Consider the following 26,135-nt stretch of genomic DNA (forward strand, 5'->3'; position numbering starts at 1 on the left):
TTCCATCCTCGGCTTGGTAGATCGGATTTTCAAAGTCATAATGAACAGTAGTAGAACTATTATCAACAGGATCCAGAGTGGGTATGGATCTGTAATTTGTTACGTGAGTGTGCGTAAGAAAACATAGCTTGTTTGGAAGATGACAGGAAAGATAAAGAGCGCAATATTTGAATGCAAAAAGTCCATTGATTTATTGAATGTGAATATGCTTATGAAAATGACAAAACCCTTAACAAATTAGCTATTTGTGTCCCCGGGCACAGACACAATGCTTTAAGAAGTTCAATTGTAAAAAAAAAAAAAAAAAATTAAAAATTTGCAACACTATAATAGACAATAACAATTACTCCTGACTAAAGGAAATCGGGATAGTGTCTTCAGCCTTCCAATTATTGAGTCCGTCACCAATTGTTGGGAAAATCCAGCTATCCAGGTCGCAATCGCTGTCAGCATCTTCTACAGCATTAATCTGATTCTTGACTACCTTCTCAGAGCTAAATCCCAGGCCGAATCTATCAGACTTGTATGGTACATCGATCTGTTGACCCCAGCCAGTACGACCACCATCTTCAACCACGGCTTGAGCGTCCTTCAGAGAAATCATAGCAGGAGGAGCACGAATAACCTTGGGCACACAGGAAGTTGGCTTAAGGACAGGATTAGTCAGAGGAACTACTTCAAATGACTGAGACGGAGTCTCAAAGAATTCACCATCCATCTCGACGTACCTGAAGGTATGCACACTACTGACAATATACTCTTCTTCCCCACACACAGTGACGATCTTACCCTTTATTGGATACCTCAACTTTTGATGGAGAGACGAAGCTCCAGCACTTGCCCCATGAATCCAAGGGCGTCCCAGCAAGCAGGAATAGGCAGGACGAATGTTCATTACGTGAAAGATAGTGTTGAAGACTTGAGGTCCTATCTTGATAGGGAGGACCACTTTACCGTGGACAACGCTCTTCGCACCATCGTAAGCACGCACCACAGTGTCACTAGATTTTAGTTCAATGCCTTTACAGTCAAGTTTATCGAGCACAGCTTTCGGTAGCACGTTCAAAGAAGAGCCATTATCGATCAACACATGAGACAAGGTGATCCCCTTACACTCAATGGAGATATGCAGAGCTTTATTGTGATTCTTTCCTGCTGGTGTCAGGTCAGCATCGGAAAAGCTTAGGCCATTGTCAACTGCCAAGTGAGCAACATAATTTTCGAACTGATCGACAGATGTTTCCTGAGGTACATGAGCAGTCTTCAAGAATTTTATCAATGCATTGGCATGAGATTCAGAAGATAACAACAAGGATAACATCGAGATTTTAGACGGAGTATGCCCTAACTGTTCTACCACATCAAAATCACTCTTGCGGATGATTTTCAACACTTCTTCCATTTCTTGTTTGGCAACATCTTCAGTAGTAACTTCGACCGGTGTCTCTGACTGAGAAGGGTTGACTGGTTCCTTTCCTCGAGTTTCGGGGGCGGGAGGTGAGATTTCTGGAGAGAAGATCCTTCCACTTCGAGTAATTTTACTAGTCCCAACAATGCCATTAGGATTAGCAAAATTATCAACTTGCTTTACGCCATGGATGTAAATATCACCTCCATAATTCCACGGAATGGCTTTTCTTGAGGAATACGGTACTGGGCCAGGTGCGGTAATGATTAGGGGAGCTACCTTGGGCTCAGCAGTAATCTTCACAGGCGCCCTAGTAGTGGTAATCTTCACTAGAACTTTGGACCTAGCAATCACGGATATTTCTTCTACCTTAGGAATCTTTTCGAAGAGAATTGTACGATCGTCCATCAGCCGTTGAATACTGTCATACCCCAAAATTTGCCCGTTAACCTTTCAGGACATTTTTTAAGGCACTCCAACTCATTTTTCAAGACATTGACCTTAAAGGAACAAACAAAGGCCCAGCATACAGGTGGCCCAATCCAGAAGAGGACCTAAACTGGCTTGCTCGCTAGGCGAGCAAATCCTTCGCCTAGCGAACCCTTCGCTGCACCACTCGCCTAGCGAAGCTTGCGGATATCAGAAATTTCGGGCTTCATTTTGAGCCCATTAGGTCACAAAAAAAAACTATTATAAATACCAAGACCTCATTCAGAAAAAAGGACAGATACGGACGGAGACAGACAGCAAACCCTGGAGGCGAACGAAGAGAATTCAGAGCAACCCTAAAGGAAACCCTGAGGGAAACTCATATGCACAAAGGTTACCTCCACCCAACTCAATCCGGCGCCAACCCTAAGAGTGACTTGCCAATTCAAGGTCGCAATTCAATTGCAAACAGGTTTACATTACTATTCCCGCTGTATATTCTTAATTTACATGTGGCATTATGATTGAATCTATAAAAACATCTTAAGTTTTACATGTGGGTTTAAGTATATATGAATGTGCAAAATAATATCTTGAATGTTTAACCATGTAACTGCTGTAATGGATGCCATAAGGTTTGGAGTTTCTGGAATCATGCTGTTATCAAACCCAGAACCCGCAGCCGTTCACTAGCACATCGCTAAGCGAACCTGTAGCGAGTGTTCGCTAAGCCCTCGCTAGGCGAGGCAGCATCGAACGTGACAGTCGTTGACTTTTCTATTCTGATTTTTGCTCGTCTGACATGTTTTATCATAGCCATGCATTGTTTATCTGACACTATTACTGTTGTGATTCCTTTTGTTTGGTGCAATTCCCGATTGCACCCTGATTTGGTATTCTGACCTATTTGCTGAATTTTGTAAGGGTTCACATACCCCCCGGAAAAGGTAGCTTGCTAGGTATTCCACTTTATTTGTGGGACACCCTTGTGGAGATTCATCCTAATTTCCTAATTGATTATAAATTATTGCCTTTGAATATGTGATCTTGGCCCTCTCTTTGTTGCCTTACGGTATTACGGTATTACGGTCATGTCCCGCGAATGTGGGGATACACTTAGCAAAGACCCTTCGATTAAATCATCATGTCCCTATAAAATAAATCATAGTACCTCGGATGTTGCCTGTGAATATATGATTTTGCCCCTCGATGACCCGTCGTTGTAGCCTACGGTTAAATGATGATCGTCCCTTCGAATGCTAAGGTATCCTTACCAATGTTGCCTTCAATGACCGATCGATGACCCTACGATGTCCCCTACATCCAAAGGACAAGACTACTTACTTCTCAATAGTAAGGACAGTTTTACCCCCATAAGGATAGGAAATACCTATAAAGACCTGGGTAGGTATAACTCTTAATTGCTGACTCACAACTTAAAATATTTTTCACACCCCACAAATTTGCAAAATATCTATTAGAAAATCACCACTTGGTATACATTCGTACTAGGATCATTGCCAAGTTATATTTTTCTAAACAACTTTCAAAATTAAACGAGATAAATACTTTGTATACATTCGTACAAGAATCATTACAAAGTTAAACTCTCTTTTCAAAACATTTTCTAAGCAGTTCACAAACACTTTTTCAGACAAGAAAAACATAAGTGATCAAGCAATTAAGAGCCCATGGATAACCATGGATACAAAGGGTGCTAACACCTTCCCTTTGTATAATGTACCTCCCGAACCCAAAATCTAATTAAGGTCTTTCCTGTTCTTTTCCACCTTTCCTTATTGGATAAAAGAAAAGTCGGTGGCGACTCTTGCTATCCGCGACATTTGCTTTCCAAAGCAAAAACACAAAAGTCCAGTTCACCGTATGACAGAACTGGCGACTCTGCTGGGGACGACAAAGAGAGGTTACCTTAAAAAAAAAACAAGATCACTTATTTGAATTGTCTTTTAAGGGATTTGCTTGGGTATTTTACACTTGTGTGAAAGATCCTACACCCGGATCTAGTGTACCTTAGGTAAGTAGCAATAGATCATCGCGACTATCCGACGTATACTGGAATGGTTAAAATGATGGCTACGGTTAATGTGACACTTTGGATGTCCTGATGTTCCTCATGTTTACTTGAGGAAAAATTTGGCGTCCGCGTGGTGTCATCGAAGCATTAACCAGACCTTTAGAACCCTAATTGACTCATCCTGGCCATTAGAAAGTAGTGAGATAACTGACTTCGGTTCCGACTGGGGTTGGTTGAGACTCGATACTACACTCTTTGAGATTGGACTTTAGGGAAGCTTTGCTCAACCACTTGGTGTTGCACTGAAGTGGACTTAAAAGAAGGTCAATGATTGGAGATCCTTTTAGAACCCGGTTACTATTCTAGGACAGGTTGAACCAACCAAACTTCAGTGGGGAGGGTACTTACCTGTGGAACTCATGCAAGCCTTAAAACTTAGGAATGATTGTTGTGTGACTTGCTTGTGCTTGTTATTTACTTAACATCATAACATCATAACATCATAACATCATAACATCATAACATCATAACATCATAACATCATGGCATTGTACTAACCATTTCAAGGACTTAGGGATTTAACTTTGCTCCGTAACAGGGCCATGGCTTCAAGGAAGACTATCCGGATTAATTTCGTAGTGACCTCTCCTCGACTAAAGGATTTAGTGTCAGAACTTCCCGATCATGCTTAGTTCATCAAGAAACATGGGTCCCTCCTCAGTTTAGTTACCACCGGTTTCAAAGAAGATATGATGAGAGTTCTATTCCAGTTCTTCGATCCTAAACATCATTGCTTCACCTTCCCAGATTATCAGTTGGTACCCACATTAGAAGAATTCTCCAGGATGCTCGGGATACCTATCCTTGATCAAACACCTTTCAGTGGTTTAGAAAAGATTCCGAAGTCTGAAGAAGTTGCCGCGGCTTTACACATGACAAAGTCCGATATTGAAACTAATTGGGTAACAAGAAGTGGAATTAAGGGTTTACTTGCCAAATTTCTGATGAATAAAGCCCGAGAATTCTTAAAAGTTATGGATGTCCATGCTTTCGAAGATGTCCTAGCATTACTAATCTATGGTTTGGTGTTATTCCCTAATCCAAACCAATTCATAGACATGAATGCTATTAAGATATTTCTCACTCATAACCCTGTGCCTACCTTGCTTGGAGACATTTTGCATTCCCTTCACACTCGTACTACGAATAGGCAAGGGACTCTCATGTGCTGCGTACCTTTATTATCCAGGTGGTTTATTTCGCACCTTCCTCAATCAGTCTTGAAGAACGAGCAGAATTTGAAATGGTCTCAAAGGATAATGTCGCTCTCCCATTCAGACATCCGTTGGTGTCCTCATCTCAAAGAAAATGTTATCATCATTGATCGTTGTGGAGAGTTCCCTAACGTACCACTCCTAGGAACAAGAGGAGGTATTACTTATAATCCTGCTTTAGCCCTACGTCAGTTCGGTTGTGCTCGAAGAGATGGTCCACATGAAATAGTTATCCAAGGTACTGTGTTTGACTATGACAATGATTCTCAAGGTCTCCGTCAAAGGTTTGTACGAGCTTGGGGCATGGTGAAGAGAAGTACTTTAGGACAGAAAAACTCTATTCCTATGGAACCTTATCTCAGATGGGTACGCGCAAGAGCTCGTGAACTTGTCATGCCATATCTTGCAGTCGGACCATTGATTGTTGAACCAGGAGTTAAAGGAGGTACTCCTCAGATCATTCCTTATCCAGATATGCCTACCGATGTTGAAGAATTGAAGAGATCCTGGATCCAGTTTAGAGAGGAAAGGGATACTTTTGAAGCCCAGTTCTGTGCTGAAAAGAAGAAAGTGTTAGAACTTACCAGCCAGCTTAATGAGGAACGAAGACTTAATGCATATCTTCGCCCAAAAAGAAGCCGTCCCTGGGAGGCTTGAGCTTTCATTGTATTTTTTATTTTTGTTGTAATGAACATTGATTAAAGAAATTATTAATAAAAGTTTCTCTCTTTTTGGTGGTTTACGCAAAGTTAAATTCCCAAAGTCCTTGAAAACATTTCATACATTGCATAGCATAACATAACATTGCATAACAGGTATCCTAGAAGATCAATATTCTCACGGTCTTCCTTCTAAACAGAAAAATGGCCCTCGAACAAACTGTCAAGGATCTCCAGGCTCAGAATGCTCAATTCCAGGAGATGATCCTGAGCTTATCCAAGGGGCAGGAGGAACTGAAGGCTCTTTTGCTCGAGAAGAAGAAAGACAAGAAAGTTGTGAGTTACATTAACCCGGGAAGAAGGCTTAAAGGACAGGCCGCAGAAGTCAAGATTAGGATTCCGAAGGATCAAGAAGAGGAGACAGAGAATGATTCAGAAGAGGAGAATGTTGATCTCCTCAACCCTGAGGACGACGATGAAGATTATGAGAGTGAACAGTGTTCTCCAAGAGATGGCAAGTACAAGTTGCTGGAAGAACGTATGCTAGCTATGGAGGGTCAGAAGGCGCCTGGTCTGGATTTCGAAAGCTTGGGTCTGGTCTCCGATGTGGCCATTCCTCGCAAATTCAAGATCCCCACTTTCACTAAATACGATGGTGCGTCTTGTCCTCAGCTGAGGGCTTATGTGAGAAAGATTCAGCCGTATACCACTGATAGGAAACTATGGATCCATTTCTTCCAAGAGAGTCTGGCTGGCACACAGTTGGAATGGTACTATCAGCTCGAGAGCTCTAACATCCGCACCTGGACTGATTTAGAAACAGCTTTCTACAAGCACTACCAATATAATTCTGAATTGGCACCTACTCGGCTACAGTTGCAGAATATGACTATGGGATCTAAAGAAGGCTTCAAAGAATATGCTCAAAAGTGGAGAGATTTGGCTGGCAGAGTCAAACCCCCTATGACTGATCGAGAACTAGTGGACATGTTCATGAGTACACTGACTGGCCCATTCTACAGCCATCTACTGGGAAGCTCTTCATCGGGTTTCACTGAACTTATATTGACAGGTGAACGTGTTGAAAGCGGCATTCGAAATGGAAAGATATAGGCGCCTGCCTCTGCAAGCACCAAAAGGTCCTATCAGGGGAGGAACGAATCAAATGCTGTGTACGGTCAAAGGGGTCGTAACAAGAAAAATCGTGACCATACCATTGGAGCAGTTACGATTGCAGCACCGCCATCTCAAAACTCCCAACACAGACAAGACAGGCCAAGAAGGCAGTTTACCAAGATCAACATGACTTTAGCATAGGCACTACAGGGTATGCTAAAAGCAAATTTGATTACCCTCAGAGATCCTCCTACGAATCCCAACACTACTCCTCGCTATAATCCAAATGCCAGGTGTGCATATCACTCCGATAGCCCCGGGCATGATACGAACGATTGTTGGTTATTGAAGAATAAGATTCAGGATATGATCGACGCTGGAGAGATTGATTTTGATCCCCCGGAGACTCCTAATGTCATCACTGCTCCTCTGCCTAACCATGACAAGACTGTTAATGCTATGGATGACGGTTCTCACATCTCTAATGTAGCTGACTTAACATCTCCTCTCCTGACCATCAAGAAGAATTTGTTGCAAGCTGGTTTATTTCCAGGTTGTGCTGAAAATTGCGATCTTTGTATACTCCGACCCAATGATTGCTTGAAGTTGAGAAATGGTATTCAACGGCTGATGGACGATCGTACAATTCTCTTCGAAAAGATTCCTAAGGTGGAAAACCCTATTGAAGAAATATCTGTGATTGCTAGGTCCAAAGTTCCAGTGAAGATTACCGCTACTAGAGTGCCTGTGAGGATTACTGCTGAGCCCAAGGTAGCTCCCCTAATCATTACTGCGCCTGGCCCAGTACCGTATTCCTCAAGCAAAGTTATTCCGTGGAATTATGGAGGTGATGTTTACATCCATGGCGTAAAGCAAGTTGATAATTCTGCTAATCCTAATGGCATTGCTGGGACTAGTAAAATTACTCGAAGTGGAAGGATCTTCTCTCCAGAAATCTCACCTCCCGCCCCTGAAACCCGAGGAAAGGAACCGGTCAACCCTTCTCAGTCAGAGACACCGGTCGGAGTTACTACCGAAGATGTTGCCAAACAAGAAATGGAAGAAATGCTGAAAATCATCCGCAAGAGTGATTTTGATGTGGTAGAACAGTTGGGGCATACTCCGTCTAAAATTTCGATGTTATCCTTGTTGTTATCTTCTGAATCTCATGCCAATGCATTGATGAAATTCTTGAAGACCGCTCATGTACCTCAGGAAACATCTGTCGATCAGTTCGAAAATTATGTTGCTCACTTGGCAGTTGACAATGGCCTAGGCTTTTCCGATGCTGACCTGACACCAGCAGGAAAGAATCACAATAAAGCTCTGTATATCTCCATTGAGTGTAAGGGGATCACCTTGTCTCATGTGTTGATCGATAATGGCTCTTCTTTGAACGTGCTACCGAAAGCTGTGCTCGATAAACTTGACTGTAAAGGCATTGAACTAAAACCTAGTGACGCTGTGGTGCGTGCTTACGATGGTGCGAAGAGCGTTGTCCACGGTGAAGTGGTCCTCCCTATCAAGATAGGACCTCAAGTCTTCAACACTATCTTTCACGTAATGAACATTCGTCCTGCCTATTCCTGCTTGCTGGGATGCCCTTGGATTCATGGGGCAAGTGTTGTAGCTTCGTCTCTCCATCAAAAGCTGAGGTATCCAATAGAGGGGAAGATCGTCACTGTGTGTGGGGAAGAAGAGTATATTGTTAGTAGTGTGCATACCTTCAGATATGTCGAGATGGATGGTGAATTCTTTGAGACTCCGTCTCAGTCATTTGAAGTAGTTCCTCCGACTAATCCTGTCCTTAAGCCAACTTCCCGTGTGCCCAAGGTTATTCGTGCTCCTCCTGCTATGATTTCTCTGAAAGATGCTCAAGCCGTGGTTGAGGATGGTGGTCGTACTGGCTGGGGTCAACTGATCGATGTACCATACAAGTCTGATAGGTTCGGCCTGGGATTTAGCTCTGAGAAGGTAGTCAAGAAGCAGATTAATGCTGTAGAAGATGCTGACAGCGATTGCGACTTGGATAGCTGGATTTTCCCAACAATTGGTGACAGACTCAATAATTGGAAGGCTGAAGACACTATCCCGATTTCCTTTAGTCAGGAGTAATTGTTATTGCCTGTTTTAGTGTTGCATTTTTTTAATTTTTACAATTGAACTTAAAGCATTGTGTCTATGCCCAGGGCACAATAGCTAATTAGTTAAGGGTTTTGTCATTTTCATAAACATATTCACATTCAATAAATCAATGGACTTTTTGCATTCAAATATTGCGCTCTTTATCTTTTCTGTCATCTTCCAAACAAGCTATGTTTTCTTACACACACTCACGTAACAAATTGCAGATCCATACCCACTCTGGATCCTGTTGATAATAGTTCTACTACTGTTCATTATGACTTTGAAAATCCGATCTACCAAGCCGAGGATGGAAGTGAGGAAGATTGTGAAGTACCTGGAGAACTTGCCAGACTGTTACTGCAAGAAGAAAGGACTATACAGCCGCACGAGGAATTAGTTGAAACTATAAATCTGGGTACCGAAGTAGACAAGAAGGAAGTCAAAATAGGAGCAGGCTTGGAAAACAGTGTCAAAGAAAGATTGATTCAGATGTTACATGACTATGTAGAGATTTTTGCTTGGTCCTATGAAGACATGCCAGGACTGGATACTGATATAGTAGTGCATCGGCTGCCAATGAAGGAAGATTGTCGTCCTGTTAAGCAAAAGGTTCGTCGCATGCGTCCTGAAATGTCTGAGGATATCAAAGCCGAGGTTATGAAACAATTTGATGCAGGTTTTCTGGCTGTTACTTCTTATCCTCAATGGGTTGCTAATGTGGTACCAGTGCCAAAAAAGGATGGTAAGGTGCGAATGTGTGTGGACTACAGAGATTTGAATAAAGCGAGTCCCAAAGACGACTTTCCACTTCCGCACATTGATGTTCTGGTAGATAACACCGCTCAACACAAGGTATTCTCATTCATGGATGGATTCTAGGGTTATAACCAGATTAAGATGGCGCCTGAGGACATGGAGAAAACTACGTTTGTGACGCAATGGGGCACTTTCTGTTATAAGGTAATGCCATTCGGTTTAAAGAATGCAGGGGCAACGTACCAGCGTGCTATGATGGTTTTGTTCCATGATATGATCCATCATGAAATAGAGGTATATGTGGATGACATGATAGCCAGATCTCATACTGAAGAAGAACATCTCGATCATTTATACAAACTGTTCGAGAGGTTGAAGAAATACAAGTTGAGGTTGAACCCGAACAAATGCACCTTTGGAGTAAGATCCGGTAAACTCTTGGGCTTTATTGTCAGTGGTAAAGGAATCGAGGTTGATCCGGCTGAAGTGAGAGCTATTCAAGAAATGCCAATTCCCCGTACAGATAAAGAAGTCAGAGGTTTCTTGGGACGCTTGAATTACATTGCCCGATTTATCTCTCATTTAACTGCTACCTGCAAACCCATCTTCAAACTACTGAGGAAAAATCAAGAGATGATATGGAATGATGAATGTCAAGAAGCTTTTGATAAAATCAAGAAGTATCTCCAAGAACCTCCAATTCTGATGCCACCAGTCGAAGGAAGACCTCTAATCATGTATTTGACCGTGTCAGAAAATTCAATGGGGTGTGTGTTGGGGCAACATGACGAGTCTGGTCGAAAAGAGCATGCCATATACTACCTTAGCAAAAAGTTTACCGACTGCGAAACAAGATACTCATTGCTCGAGAAAACCTGCTGTGCTTTGGCCTGGGCTGCTCGCCGACTAAGACAGTATATGTTGAATCACACCACTTTATTGATTTCTAAGATGGATCCTATCAAATATATATTTGACAAACCTGCCCTCTCCGGAAAGATAGCAAGATGGCAGATGATTTTAACAGAGTATGATATCCAGTATACTAACCAGAAAGCAATCAAAGAAAGCGTGCTAGCTGATCATTTGGCTCATCAAGCGGTGGATGATTACCAATCTATGAATTTCGAGTTCCCGGATGAGGATGTCATGCTTGTCGCTGATTATGAAGAACCTGGACCGGATGAAGGGCCCGAACTGGGATCCCGATGGACTATGGTTTTTGATGGATCTTCTAATGCATTGGGAAATGGTGTGGGTGTTGTAATTATTTCTCCCAAGGGTTGCCATACGCCTTTCACTGCTAGACTATGTTTTGATTGTACCAATAGTATGGCTGAGTATGAAGCATGTATTTTGGGACTCAAGGCTGCTATTGACCTGAGAATCAAGTTTTTGAGTGTGTACGGAGATTCAGCCTTAGTAATCAGTCAGATCAAAGGAGAATGGGACACTAAACATCCGAATCTCATCCCTTATCGAGAGCGGGTGTTGACATTAATCCCATACTTTGAGGAGATTACGTTCGAACATATTCCACGAGAGGAGAATCAGTTGGCAGACGCATTGGATACCATGTCATCCATGTTCTGAGCCAGATGGGACAGTGAAGCTCCCAGGATCACCAATTTGAATAACAAGATGATTACTGAACTCTGCACGCAGTTCAAAATAAAACACCATAACTCTTCTCCGTACCGGCCAAAGATGAATGGCGCTGTTGAAGCTGCTAATAAGAATATTAAGAAGATCATACAAAAGATGACAGTGACATACAAAGACTGGCATGAGATGTTACCCTTTGCTCTTCATGGTTATCGCACTTCAGTGCGCACTTCGACAGGGGTAACTCCATTCTCTTTAGTCTACAGAATGGAAGCCGTTTTACCAGTGGAAGTTCAGATCCCCTATCTAAGAATCATGAAAGAGGCGGGCTTAGATGAAGATGAATGGATTCAGACTCGACTCGATCAGATAAACTTGATTGATGAGAAGAGTCTTGCGGCTGTTTGTCATGGGCAGATATATCAGAAGCGCATGTCCCAGGCATTTAACAAAAGAGTCAAGGGACAGGTGTATCAGGTTGGCGACTTGGTGATCAAGCGTATCATTCTACCACAAGGCGATCCCAGAGGCAAATAGACTCCCACATACGAAGGGCCATTTGTAGTTAAGAAGGTATTCTCTGGTGGAGCCATGATGCTTGATACAATGGATGGCGAAGATTTCCCGCATCCTGTAAACGCGGACATAGTTAAAAAATACTACGCATAAAAGAGACCCGCTAGGTCGACGTATCTAGGCAAAAGTAAGGGCATCCCGGCGAACCAAAAGGGTTCGGGCAAAATTAGGGATAAACATATAAAAATGTACACCCGACAAGTCGAAAACCTGAAAAGGCGGCTTGGGCAAAAAAGGGTATCCTGGTGGACTGAAAACCTGAAAAGGCAGTCCGGGCAAAAATTAGGGATTAAAGCGTATGACTATGTCTCGTTCTCAGTCAGCTTCACCCAAGATCAAAGGACTGAACAAGCTAATCACTTTTATCCGATAGCAGGAGATGAGAGGCTTGAAGACATAATGACAGTAGTGGAATTAAAATCAATAGGACTTTTTCTACATAGCTTTCTCTTTGTTTCCTTGACAATTTCCTCTTACTAGGATTTCTGTCTCCTTGTACACAAATTGCCTGTTTATAGGCCCTCTTTCAAAATCAATACAATTTTATTTCCAAAAAGATGTTTTGTTTTACTTTCTCTGTTTTGTTTGCATAAATGTCCATTGATTTAATTTGAATTGATATATGCATTTGAATATGATTGATGTTTACCGAAAATACGTGCATAGAACGGAAATGGCAATTACTAAAAGATTTCAGGATCGAGGAGAAGGTCTAACCATGCGTTCTAAGGAATCCGGTCGCTAATTCTATTCCCCTAGCAAAAACCAGTTATTCCCCAGAAGAAATTGGCATCACTAGACAGATTGGTCATCTCTTCCATCCCCAGCTAAGAAAGGGTCATCAATACAAATATCTCCAACCAGAATATGGGGATTTATTTTCCCCCATTGGAGTCCCCTGGAAGAACTTTTCAGACGCATAATTCATTCATTACATCATTTCACAGCATACGCATGCATACATTGTTCGCATTCATTTGCAGAAGCATAAAACATCTCATGCATCATGACATAGCATAAGGCTAACTTTTTTTCCAGGTTAATTATCCTCCCGATACACTCAAAATAAAGGTTCATTCAGACGGACACCCTCATCGGTTACATTTGAGATTCAGATGCATCTTTCAGATATAATGAATGTTCATTCTGATAAGCATTCTGACATCCTCCTAGTGATGGCATCTTTAAGCCCATCCCAGACATTTATGGCAAATACAACATATACAAATATTGTCAGACATAGCCTAACGTACGGTTCATTCTGATTCAGCCTAACGTATGGTTCCTCCGACTGTTCCAAAATGGTCTAGCATACAACCCATTTGGATGTTCATCTCCTCGGATACGATCTAGCGTATGATCCATTCTGATCTTTATTCCTCAGATACTACCTAGCGTGCGGTGCATTCTGAAACGTGGTCTAGCGTAGGACTCCCCTTTCATCCTCAGATACAGCCTGATGGACGGCTCATTCTGCGACTCAGATACGATCTAGCGTATGATCCATTCTGATCTTTCATCCTCAGATACAGCCTAATGGACGGCTCATTCTGCAACTCAGATACGATCTAGCGTACGATTCATTCTGATCTTTCATCCTCAGTGAAGTCACCCGCCCAAGGGACAACTCATTCTGCTATTCAGATACGATCTAGCGTATGATCCAGTTTGATCCTTTATCCCCAGCAGCGTATGACACATTCTGACTCCCCAGTGAAGTCGACAGCCTAATGGATGACCCACTAAACGGTCTAGCGTATGACCCAATATGACACCCATGTCTTCAGATATCGTCTAATGTACGACGCACTCTGAAGCTCTCATCATCAAAACCTTCTAGATGACATCTTTAGGCCCATCTCCATCAAGACTAATCGACAAGTGCAAATTTTTGGGGCATTCTAAGTGTTCAATAATCTTCCACCGCCAGACCATGAATGGCGTACATACCATTCTAACTCTCTCGGTTCAAGAATATTGAACAGGGGCAGCTGTCATACCCTAAAATTTGCCCGTTAACCTTTCAGGACATTTTTTAAGGCACTCCAACTCATTTTTCAAGACATTGACCTTAAAGGAACAAACAAAGGCCCAACATACAGGTGGCCCAATCCAGAAGAGGACCTAAACTGGCTTGCTCGCTAGGCGAGCAAATCCTTCGCCTAGCGAACCCTTCGCTGCACCACTCGCCTAGCGAAGCTTGCGGATATCAGAAATTTCGGGCTTCATTCTGAGCCCATTAGGTCACAAAAAAAACTATTATAAATACCAAGACCTCATTCAGAAAAAGGGACAGATACGGACGGAGACAGACAGCAAACCCTGGAGGCGAACGAAGAGAATTCAGAGCAACCCTAAAGGAAACCCCGAGGGAAACTCATCTGCACACAGGTTACCTCCGCCCAACTCAATCCGGCGCCAACCCTAAGAGTGACTTGCCAATTCAAGGTCGCAATTCAATTGCAAACAGGTTTACATTACTATTCCCGCTGTATATTCTTAATTTACATGTGGCATTATGATTGAATCTATAAAAACATCTTAAGTTTTACATGTGGGTTTAAGTATATATGAATGTGCAAAATAATATCTTGAATGTTTAACCATGTAACTGCTGTAATGGATGCCATAAGGTTTGGAGTTTCTGGAATCATGCTGTTATCAAACCCAGAACCCGCAGCCGTTCGCTAGCACATCGCTAAGCGAACCTGTAGAGAGTGTTCGCTAAGCCCTCGCTAGGCGAGGCAACATCGAACGTGACAGTCGTTGACTTTTCTATTCTGATTTTTGCTCGTCTGACATGTTTTATCATAGCCATGCATTGTTTATCTGACACTATTACTGTTGTGATTCCTTTTGTTTGGTGCAATTCCCGATTGCACCCTGATTTGGTATTCTGACCTGTTTGCTGAATTTTGTAAGGGTTCACATACCCCCCGGAAAAGGTAGCTTGCTAGGTATTCCACTTTATTTGTGAAACACCCTTGTGGAGATTCATCCTAATTGCCTAATTGATTATAAAATATTGCCTTTGAATATGTGATCTTGGCCCTCTCTTTGTTGCCTTACGGTATTACGGTATTACGGTCATGTCCCGCAAATATGGGGATACACTTAGCAAAGACCCTTCGATTAAATCATCATGTCCCTATAAAATAAATCATAGTCCCTCGGATGTTGCCTGTGAATATATGATTTTTCCCCTCGATGACCCGTCGTTGTAGCCTACGGTTAAATGATGATCGTCCCTTCGAATGCTAAGGTATCCTTACCAATGTTGCCTTCAATGACCGATCGATGACCCTACGATGTCCCCTACATCCAAAGGACAAGACTACTTACTTCTCAATAGTAAGGACAGTTTTACCCCCATAAGGATAGGAAATACCTATAAAGACTTGGGTAAGTATAACTCTTAATTGCTGACTCACAACTTAAAATATTTTTCACACCCCACAAATTTGCAAAATATCTATTAGAAAATCACCACTTGGTATACATTCGTACTAGGATCATTGCCAAGTTATATTTTTCTAAACAGCTTTCAAAATTAAACGAGATAAATACTTTGTATACATTCGTACAAGAATCATTACAAAGTTAAACTCTCTTTTCAAAACATTTTCTAAGCAGTTCACAAACACTTTTTCAGACAAGAAAAACATAAGTGATCAAGCAATTAAGAGCCCATGGATAACCATGGATACAAAGGGTGCTAACACCTTCCCTTTGTATAATGTACCTCCCGAACCCAAAATCTAATTAAGGTCTTTCCTGTTCTTTTCCACCTTTCCTTATTGGATAAAAGAAAAGTCAGTGGCGACTCTTGCTATCCGCGACATTTGCTTTCCAAAGCAAAAACACAAAAGTACAGTTCACCGTATGACAAATACCATTTCTCAACTTCAAGCAATCATTGGGTCGGAGTATACAGAGATCGCAATTTTCAGCACAACCTGGAAATAAACCAGTTTGCAATAAATTCTTCTTGATGGTCAGGAGAGGAGATGCTAAGTCAGCTACATTAGAAATGTGAGAATTGTCATCCACAACATTAACAGTCTTGTCATGGTTAGGCATATGTGCAATGATGACATTAGGAGTCTCTGGAGGATCAAATTCAATTTCTCCAGCCTCGATCATATCCTGAATCTTATTCTTCAACAACCAACAATCATTTGTATCATGCCCGGGGCTATCGGAGTGATATGCACACCTGGCATTGGGATTATAACGAGGAGAAGTAGTGTTGGGATTCGTAGGAGGATCTCTGAGGGTAATCAACTTTGCTTTTAGCATACCCTGCAGTGCCTGTGCTAAAGTCATATTGATCTTGATAAACTGCCTTCTTGGCCTGTCTTGTCTGTGCTGGAAGTTTTGAGATGGCGGTGCTGCAATCGTAACTGCTCCAATGGTATGGTCACGATTTTTCTTGCTACGACCCCTTTGACCGTACACAACATTTGATTCGTTCCTCCCCTGATAGGACCTTTTGGTGCTTGCAGAGGTAGCCGCCTGTATCTTTCCACTTCGAATGCCGCTTTCAACACGTTCACCTGTCAATATAAGTTCAGTGAAACCCGATGAAGAACTTCCCAGTAGATGGTTGTGGAATGGGTCAGTCAGTGTACTCATGAACATGTCCACTAATTCTCGATCAGTCATAGGGGGTTTGACTCTGCCAGCCAAATCCCTCCATTTTTGAGCATATTCTTTGAAGCCTTCTCTAGATCCCATAGTCATATTCTGCAACTGTAGCCGAGTAGGCGCTAGTTCAGAATTATACTGGTACTGCTTGTAGAAAGCTGTTGCTAAATCAGTCCAGGTGCGGATGTTAGAACTCTTGAGCTGATAGTACCATTCCAACTGTGTGCCAGCCAGACTCTCTTGGAAGAAATGGATCCATAGCTTCCTATCAGTGGTGTACAGCTGAATCTTTCTCACATAAGCTCTCAGATGCATCTGAGGACAAGACGCACCATCGTACTTAGTGAAATTGGGGATCTTGAATTTGCGAGGAATGGCCACATCGGAGACCAGACCCAAGCTTTCGAAATCCAGACCGGGCGCCTTCTGACCCTCCATAGCTAGCATATGTTCTTCCAACAACTTGTACTTGCCATCTCTTGGAGAGTACTGTTCATTCTCATAATCTTCATCGTCGTCCTCAGGGTTGAAGAGATCAACATTCTCCTCTTCTGAACCATTCTCTGTCTCCTCTTCTTGATCCTTCGGCATTCTGATCTTGACTCCTGCGGCCTGTCCTTTAAGCCTTCTTCCCGGGTTAATGTAGCTCACAGCTTTCTTGTCTTTCTTCTTCTCGAGCAAGAGAGCCTTCAGTTCCTCCTGCCCCTTGGATAAGTTCAAGATCATCTCCTGGAATTGAGCATTTTGAGCCTGGAGATCCTTGACAGTTCGTTCGAGAGCCATCTTTCTGTTTAGAAGGAAGACCGTGAGAATATTGATCTTTTAGGATACCTGTTATGCAATGTTATGTTATGCTATGCAATGTATGAAATGTTTTCAAGGACTTTTGGAATTTAACTTTGCGTAAACCACCAAAAAGAGAGAAACTTTTATTAATAATTTCTTTAATCAATGTTTATTACAACGAAATAATAAAATACAATGAAAGCTCAAGTCTCCCAGGGACGGCTTCTTTTTGGGCGAAGATATGCATTGAGTCTTCGTTCCTCATTAAGCTGGCTGGTAAGTTCTAACACTTTCTTCCTTTCAGCACAGAACTGGGCTTCAAAAGTGTCCCTTTCCTCTCTCAACTGGATCCAGGATTTCTTCAATTCTTCAATATTGGTAGGCATATCTGGATAAGGAATGATCTGAGGGGCACCTCCTTCAACTCCTGGTTCAACAATCAGCGGTCCGACTGCAAGATATGACATGACAAGTTCACGAGCTCTTGCGCGTACCCATCTGAGATAAGGTTCCATAGGAATAGAGTTTTTCTTTCCTAAAGTGCTTCTTTTCACCATGCCCCAAGCTCGTACAAACCTTTGACGGAGACCTTGAGATTCGTTGTCATAGTCAAACACAGTGCCTTGGGTAATTATTTCATGTGGACCATCTCTTCGAGCATAACCAAACTGACGTAGGGCTAAGGCCGGGTTATAAGTAATACCTCATCTTGTTCCTAGGAGTGGTACGTTAGGGAACTCTCCACAACGGTCAATGATGATAACATTTTCTTTGAGATGAGGACACCAACGGATGTCTGAATGGGAGAGCGACATTATCCTTTGAGACCATTTCAAATTTTGCTCGTTCTTCAAGACTGATTGAGGAAGGTGTGAAATAAACCACCTAGACAATAAAGGTACGCAGCACATGAGAGTCCCTTGCCTTTTCATAGTACGGGTGTGAAGGGAATGCAAAATGTCTCCAAGCAAGGTAGGCACAGGGTTATGAGTGAGAAATATCTTAATAGCATTCATGTCTATGAATTGGTCTGGATTAGGAAATAACACCAAACCGTAGATTAGTAATGCTAGGACATCTTCGAAAGCATGGACATCCATAACCTTTAAGAATTCTCGGGCCTTATTTATCAGAAATTTGTCAAGTAAACCCTTAACTCCACTTCTTGTTACCCAATTAGTTTCAATGTCGGACTTTGTCATGTGTAAAGCCGCGGCAACTTCTTCAGACTTCGGAATCTTTTCTAAACCACTAAAAGGTGTTTGATCAAGGATAGGTATCCCAAGCAGCCTGGAGAATTCTTCTAACGTGGGCACCAACTGATAATCGGGGAAGGTGAAGCAATGATGTTTAGGGTCGAAGAACTGGAATAAAACTCTCATCATATCTCCCTTGAAACCGGTGGTAACTAAATTTAGGAGAGAACCATGTTTCTTGATGAACTGAGCCTGATCAGGAAGTTTTGACACTAAGTTCTTTAGTTGAGGAGAGGTCACTACGAAATTAATCTGGATAGTCTTCCTGGAAGCCATAACCCTGTTACAGAGCAAAGTTAAATCCCTAAGTCCTTGAAATGGTTAGTACAAAGCCATGATGTTATGATGTTATGATGTTATGATGTTAAGTAAATACCAAGCACAAGCAAGTCACACAACAATCATTCCTAAGTTTTAAGGCTTGCATGAGTTCCATAGGTAAGTACCCTCCCCACTGAAGCTTGGTTGGTTCAACCTGTCCTAGAATAGTAACTGGGTTCTAAAAGGATCTCCAATCATTGACCTTCCTTTAAGTCCACTTTAGTGCAACACCAAGTGGTTGACCAAAGTTTCCCTAAAGTCCAATCTCGAGGAGTGTAGTATCGAGTCTCAACCAACCCCAGTCGGAACCGAAGTCAGTTATCTCACTACTTTCTAATGGCCAGGATGAGTCAATTAGGGTTCTAAAGATCTGGTTAATGCTTTGACGACACCACGCAGACGCCGAATTTTTCCTCAAGTAAACATGAGGAACATCAGGACATCCAAAGTGTCACATTAACCATAGCCATCATTTTAACCATTCCAGTATACGCCGGATAGTCGCGATGATCTCGTGCTACTTACCTAAGGTACATTAGATCCGGGTGTAGGATCTTTCCCTCAAGCATAAAATACCCAAGCAATCCCTTAAAAGACAATTCAAATAAGTGATCTTGTGTTTTTTTCTTTAAGGTAACCTCTCTTTGTCGTCCCCAGCAGAGTCGCCAGTTCTGTCATACGGTGAACTGACTTTGGTGTGTTTTTGCTTTGGAAAGCAAATGTCGCGGATAGCAAGAGTCGCCACCGACTTTTCTTTTATCCAATAAGGAAAGGTGGAAAAGAACAGGAAAGACCTTAATTAGATTTTGGGTTCGGGAGGTACATTATACAAAGGGAAGGTGTTAGCACCCTTTGTTTCCATGGTTATCCATGGGCTCTTAATTGCTTGATCACTTATGTTATTTTTCTTGTCTGAAAAAGTGTTTGTGAACTGCTTACAAAATGTTTTGAAAAGAGAGTTTAACTTTGTAATGATTCTTGTACGAATGTATACAAAGTATTTATCTCGTTTAATTTTGAAAGCTGTTTAGAAAAATATAACTTGGCAATGATCCTAGTACGAATGTATGCCAAGTATTTATCTAATAGATATTTTGCAAATTGTGGGATGTGAAGAACATTTTAAGTTGTGAGTCAGCAATTAAGAGTTATACCTACCCAGGTCTTTATGGGTATTTCCTATCCTTATGAAGGTAAAATTGTCCTTACTATTGAGAAGTAAGTAGTCTTGTCCTTTTGGATTTAAGGGACATCGTAGGGTCATCGATTGGTCATTGAAGGCAACATTTGTAAGGATACCTTAGCATTCGAAGGGACGATCATCATTTAACCGTAGGCTACAGCGATGGGTCATCGAGGGACAAAATCATATTTTCGCCGGCAGCATCCGAGGGACTATGATTTATCTTATAGGGACATGATGATTTAATCGAAGGGTCTTTGCTAAGTGTATCCCCACATTCGCGGGACATGACCGTAATACCGTAAGGCAACAAAGAGAGGGCCAAGATCACTTATTCAAAGGCAATATTTTATAATCAATTAGGCAATTAGGGTGAATCTCCATATTATAATCAATTAGGTAATTAGGATGAATCTCCACATTATAATCAATTAGGTAATTAGGATGAATCTCCCCAAGGGTATCCCACAAATAAAGTGGAATACCTAGCAAGCTAACTTTTTCCGGGAGTACGTGAACCCTTACAAAATTCAGCAAACAGGTCAGAATACCAAATCAGGGTGCAATCGAGAATTGCACCAAACAAAAGGAATCACAACAATAATAGGGTCAGGTAAACGATGCATGGCTATGATAAAACATGTTAGACGAGCAAAAATCAGAACAGAAAAGTCAGCGACTATCACGTTCGCTGCTGCCTCGCCTAGCGAGGGCTTAGCGAACACTCGCTACAGGTTCGCTTAGCGATGTGCTAGCGAACGGCTGCGGGTTTTGAATTTAAGAACAGTACGATTTCATCGAGCTCCAAACCCTATGGCATCCATTACAGAAATTACATGGTTAAACATTCAAGATATTATTTTGCACATTCATATATACTTAAACCCATATGCAAAATCTAAGTTGTGTTTATAAATTCAATCATAATGCCACATGTAAATTAAGAGCATAAAGCGGTAATGGTAGTGCAAACCTGTTTGCAATTGAATTGCAACGTTGAATTGGCAGATCACTCTTGGTGTCGGATTGAGTTGGGCGGAGGTAACCTTTGTGCAGATGAGTTGCTTTCAGGGTTTCTTTTAGGGTTGCTCTGAATTCTCTTGGTTAGCCTCCAGGGTTTGCTCGGTTGCTTCTGTTAGGGTTTCCTTGCTAGGGTTTCTGTCCGTCTCCTTCTGTCCTTTTCTCTGACTAATCTCCCTTTTTCTGAATGAGGTCTTGGTGGTATTTATAATAGTTTTTTTGTGACCTAATGGGCTCAGAATGAAGCCCAAAAATTATGGTATTCGCAAGCTTCGCTAGGCGAGTGGCGCAGCGAAGAGTTCCCTAGGCGAATGATTTGGCTCGCCTAGCGAGCAAGCCATTTTAAGCCATTTTCTGGATTTGACCACCTGTGTGCTGGGTCTTTGTTCCTTTAAGATCAATGCCTTGAAAAATGAGTTAGAGTGCCTTGAAAAATGTCTTGCAAGATTAACGGGCAAATTTGGGGGTATGACACCTAGTGTTATGGTGGTCAAGGCTTTCGATGGGTCAAGAAGAACTGTCATCGATGAGGTGGACCTACCCATATAAATAGGCCCACATGTCTTCCAGATAACCTTTCAGGTTATGGATATCAACCTTACTTATAACTTCTTATTAGGAAGACCAAAAATCCACGTCGCCGGTGCGGTCACATACTGAAGGTATTGAAAAACAAGAAAGGGGGTTTGAATTGTTTTGGAAAATAAAATCTTTTTGACAGTTTAGACACACACAAAATAAAAATAGATTGACACAAAATTTTATACTGGTTCGCTTGAAACTCAAAGCTACTCCAGTCCACCCGGCCAAGGTGATTTCTCCTTCAAAAAGGACTTAATCCACTAATCTTGAAAGATTACACAAACAACTGTCTAAGAGAATAATCCCTTAGCACTCTCAAGTATTCAGACTGCACAGATTCACTTGAGGAAGTATCTTAATAAAAATTATGATTTTAATGCAACATGCTTCTAACAAAAAGCAAATATTACAGTTATAAGAACAACAATTTTTCACGTAAGAGCAGCAGCTCGTGAAAACGTAAGGGAGGATGAATAAGAGTTGTTGTATTCTTTTGTGTCTCAGATGTCTTCTCTTGTGAAGTATTCAGTCCTTTATATAGGTATTCAGAAGAACCGTTGGAGTGATGACAGGATCTAGGTCATTGAAGACTGTTTATTGTCATTACTCTCCTTGTTTCTTTCTAAAACAGTTTTGTACGCGTCATAATTTCCTTCTAGAAATACTTTCTTTCCAAAATCAGATTTCTTCATGGTTACGCGTTCTGAACTGGTGAATCTGTATCAAAGTCTTGTTAGTCAGAGTTTAACTGCAGAGGTTGCTTTTATCTGACCACATCAGAGTTTCTCTATGCTCTTGACTTCTTCAGATTTAGAGTCTGGATTCAGTCTTCTTTACCAGAGTTGCTGACTTCTTTCTATTTTGCTGGTACCTGTGTTGATCAGAGTCAGAACCTTCTGGACACGTTTCCTCTTAGCAGCATCTGATTGTTGAATTCTGTATCTGATGTTTTTATCTATCCGATTGTTTGATCAGAGTCCTGCACACTTAAGAAAAATTTCGTTAGAGTACCATTTTTATTTCATCCTTTGTTATCATCAAAATCTTAGAGATACATTGTAGAACCAACTTTGTTCTTACACATACACCCTACACCAAAAGATAAAGTTCATGGTCAAGGCCAAGTTGGTCATTATTTCTAGTGAGGAAGACTTATTGGTCAACCATATTTTATCAGATTCCAGTACATAGAGGCCGACGAAGAAGCATTGGAAACCTCATTCCAAGCCCTCGAGATCGTCAATGTTGTGTTCCTAGAGGGCAAGGACCAAGACACTAGTACAAGCTCATTGTTCACCTCATTTAAAAGTGCCAAGAAAGAGTTGGAGAAAGGTAACCCTGAAGGTTAGGTTCAGTTTATTAACATCCTAGAGAAGAAGAATCGCTTTGGATTAGGGCATAAACCTCCTATGAAGAGAGACGCCCATGGTACCACAAAGACTAACATCCGAAGTTTCCGAAACATATTCTATATCACTACTTTCATACATGACAACCAAGTAACCACTATATAAAATGACAAAACAAGATAAGAAACACCATGTCTGGTGTACTGTTGTGCTCCTGACACTCCTTTGGACAATTGGAAGGCCATCGATATAACTAAGATCTTTCGTTTGTCAAAGTAATTTGTTATTTTTTTCTTATCCTTTTTCTCTATCCAAGGCTTAAGGATCATGTGTAAGGACCCTTTTTTCTTTGAATAAATATCATCATTAATAAAGGCATTTTGTTATTTAATCATTCTTTTTATTTTTGTCTTTTAAAAAAAATGGCAACCTTTTTGAAAAAAGACTAAACACTTTTTTCTTTTTGCATTTTTCTATATTTTATTTTTCTAAAAAGAGTCATAATTAAAATCATGCAGAATAATAATTGAACCAACTGAATCCAAGAATGCCACAATCCCTCATAACTTTGAGTTCCCCAATAACTAAGCTAAAAAAGAGTGTGAGGATGATTGTGATCTTCCTAAAGAATTGTCAAGGGTGCTCAAGCACAAGTCCGAAGTCATTCAACCACATCAAGAGTTAGTGGAGGTGACCAACTTGGGGACATAGAAAGAGAAGAGACAAGTCAAAATTGAGACCTTGCTAGAAGCAACCGTCAAGGAAAAGTTGGTCAAGCTCTTACATGAGTGTATGTGGATGTGCTTTCCTGGTCATATCAAGATATGACTGGATTAGACACATACATTGTTAAGCATATATTGTCACTTCGTCCAGAATGCCAACCGGTGAAGCAAAAGCTGTGAAGAACTAGGTCTAATATGTCCATCAAGATCTGAGAAGAGGCCAAGAGGCAGTTTGATGCAGGATTCCTAGAAGTGGCTAAATACCCTTAATGAGGTGCCAATATTGTGCCTATTCCGAAGATATATGGAAAAGTGTGAATGTGTGTTGATTATAGGGATTTAAACAAAGTCACTACAAAGGAAAACTTCCATCTACCACATATTGACGTATTGGTAGACACCATGACCAAATTCTCTGTGTTCACTTTCATGGATGGATTCTCTGGATATAATAAAATCAAAATGTCTCTAGATGATATGGAAAAGACCATATTCATCAACCCACAGGAAACATTTTGCTACAAGGTAATTCCATTTGGTCTAAAGAACGTTGGGGCAACTTATCAAAGAGCGATGGTCACCCTCTTCCATGACATGATACACAAAGAGATTGAAGTATATGTCAATGACATGATTGCCAAGTCTAAAAGTGAAGAGGATCACCTGGACCACTAGCGAAAATTGTTTGAGGGCTTAAGGAAATCCAGGATGTAGTTGGACACTGCCAAATGCACATTTGGTGCCCGATCCGGAAATTTGCTTGGATTCATTGTCTGCCAACGAGGAATTGAGGTGGATCCTGATAAAGTCAGAGCGATAAAAAAAAAAGCCCGCTCCGCGTATATAAAAGGAGGTAGAAGGATTCCTAGGAAAATTTAATTATATATCCAAGTTTATCTCTCACATGATGGCTACTTGTGAACCCATCTTCAAATTACATCGAAAAGATCAGGCAATTGAATGGAATGCCGATTGTCAAAGAGCCTTTGAGAAGCTCAGGCATGATCTGCAAGAGCATCATATCTTGATTCCACCTGTCCCATACAAGCCACTCATAATGTACTAAATAATACTTGAAGGTTCGATAGGGTGTATGCTGAGGCAACACGATGAAACTGGAAGAAAAGAACATGCCATTTATTACCTGAGTAAAAAGTTCACTGATTAGGAAACCAGGTACTTAATGCTTGAAAATGCTTGTTGTGCATTGGCTTGGGCCGCCAAACGCCTAAGGAAATATATGATAACTCATACTACTTTGTGGATATCTAAAATGGATCTGATCAAGTACATCTTTGAGAAGCCCGTCCTAACTGGGAGGATAACTCGTTGGCAGATGTTATTGTCTGAGTATGACATCCAGTACGTCACCTAAAAAGCTATAAAAGGTAACATGTTGTCAGAATATCTTGCACACCAGCCATTGGAAGAATATAAACCCATTAGGTTTGAATTCCCTGATGAATGTATCATGACCCTAAATGACGAAAAGGTCATAGGTGATGATGAAGGGCCCAAACCAGGAGATCGATGAAAGCTAGAATTTGATGGCGCATCAAATTCCCCGTGGCACGAGATCAAAGCCGTTCTTATCTCTCTAAGGGGTGGTTATACTATCTTTACGAGAAGGTTACGCTTTGATTGCATGAACAATGTGGCTGAATACGAAGCATGCATCATGGGCGTTGAAGCTTCTATTGACCTGAGGATCAAAATCCTAGAAATATATGGAGACTCAACATTAGTTATTTACCAAGTGAAAGGAGAATGGGAAACCTGTCATCCTAAGTTGATTCCACATCGTGCTCATGTCATAGAGTTAATGAAATACTTTGAAGAAATTACTTTTCATTATATTCTAAGAGAGGAAAACCAGGTGGTAGACACTTTGGCTACATTATCATCAATGTACCAAGTAAGATTCCATAATGAAGCTTCGATCATCAGATTAGATCGTAAAGATAAGACGACGTATTGTCAATAATTTGAAGAGGAAACTAATGGTAAACCATGGTTGCGTGACATCAAATGTTATCTTTAAAATCAGGAGTACTCTACAAATGCTTCAACCATGGATAACAAAACTTTGAGAAAGTTAGCATCCAAATTCTTCATGAGTAATGGTGTATTCTATAAAGAAACCACATCATGGTTCTGCTCAGATGCGTGGATAGACATAAAGCATACATGTTGGTCAAAGAAATCCATGAAGGATCCTTTGGGACCCATGCCAATGGGAATGTCATGGCAAAGAAGATCCTAAAGGTCGGCTATTACTGGT

The sequence above is a fragment of the Lathyrus oleraceus genome, chromosome 5, assembly GCF_024323335.1.
Source record: "Lathyrus oleraceus cultivar Zhongwan6 chromosome 5, CAAS_Psat_ZW6_1.0, whole genome shotgun sequence".
NCBI classification, from domain to species: Eukaryota; Viridiplantae; Streptophyta; class Magnoliopsida; order Fabales; family Fabaceae; genus Lathyrus; species Lathyrus oleraceus.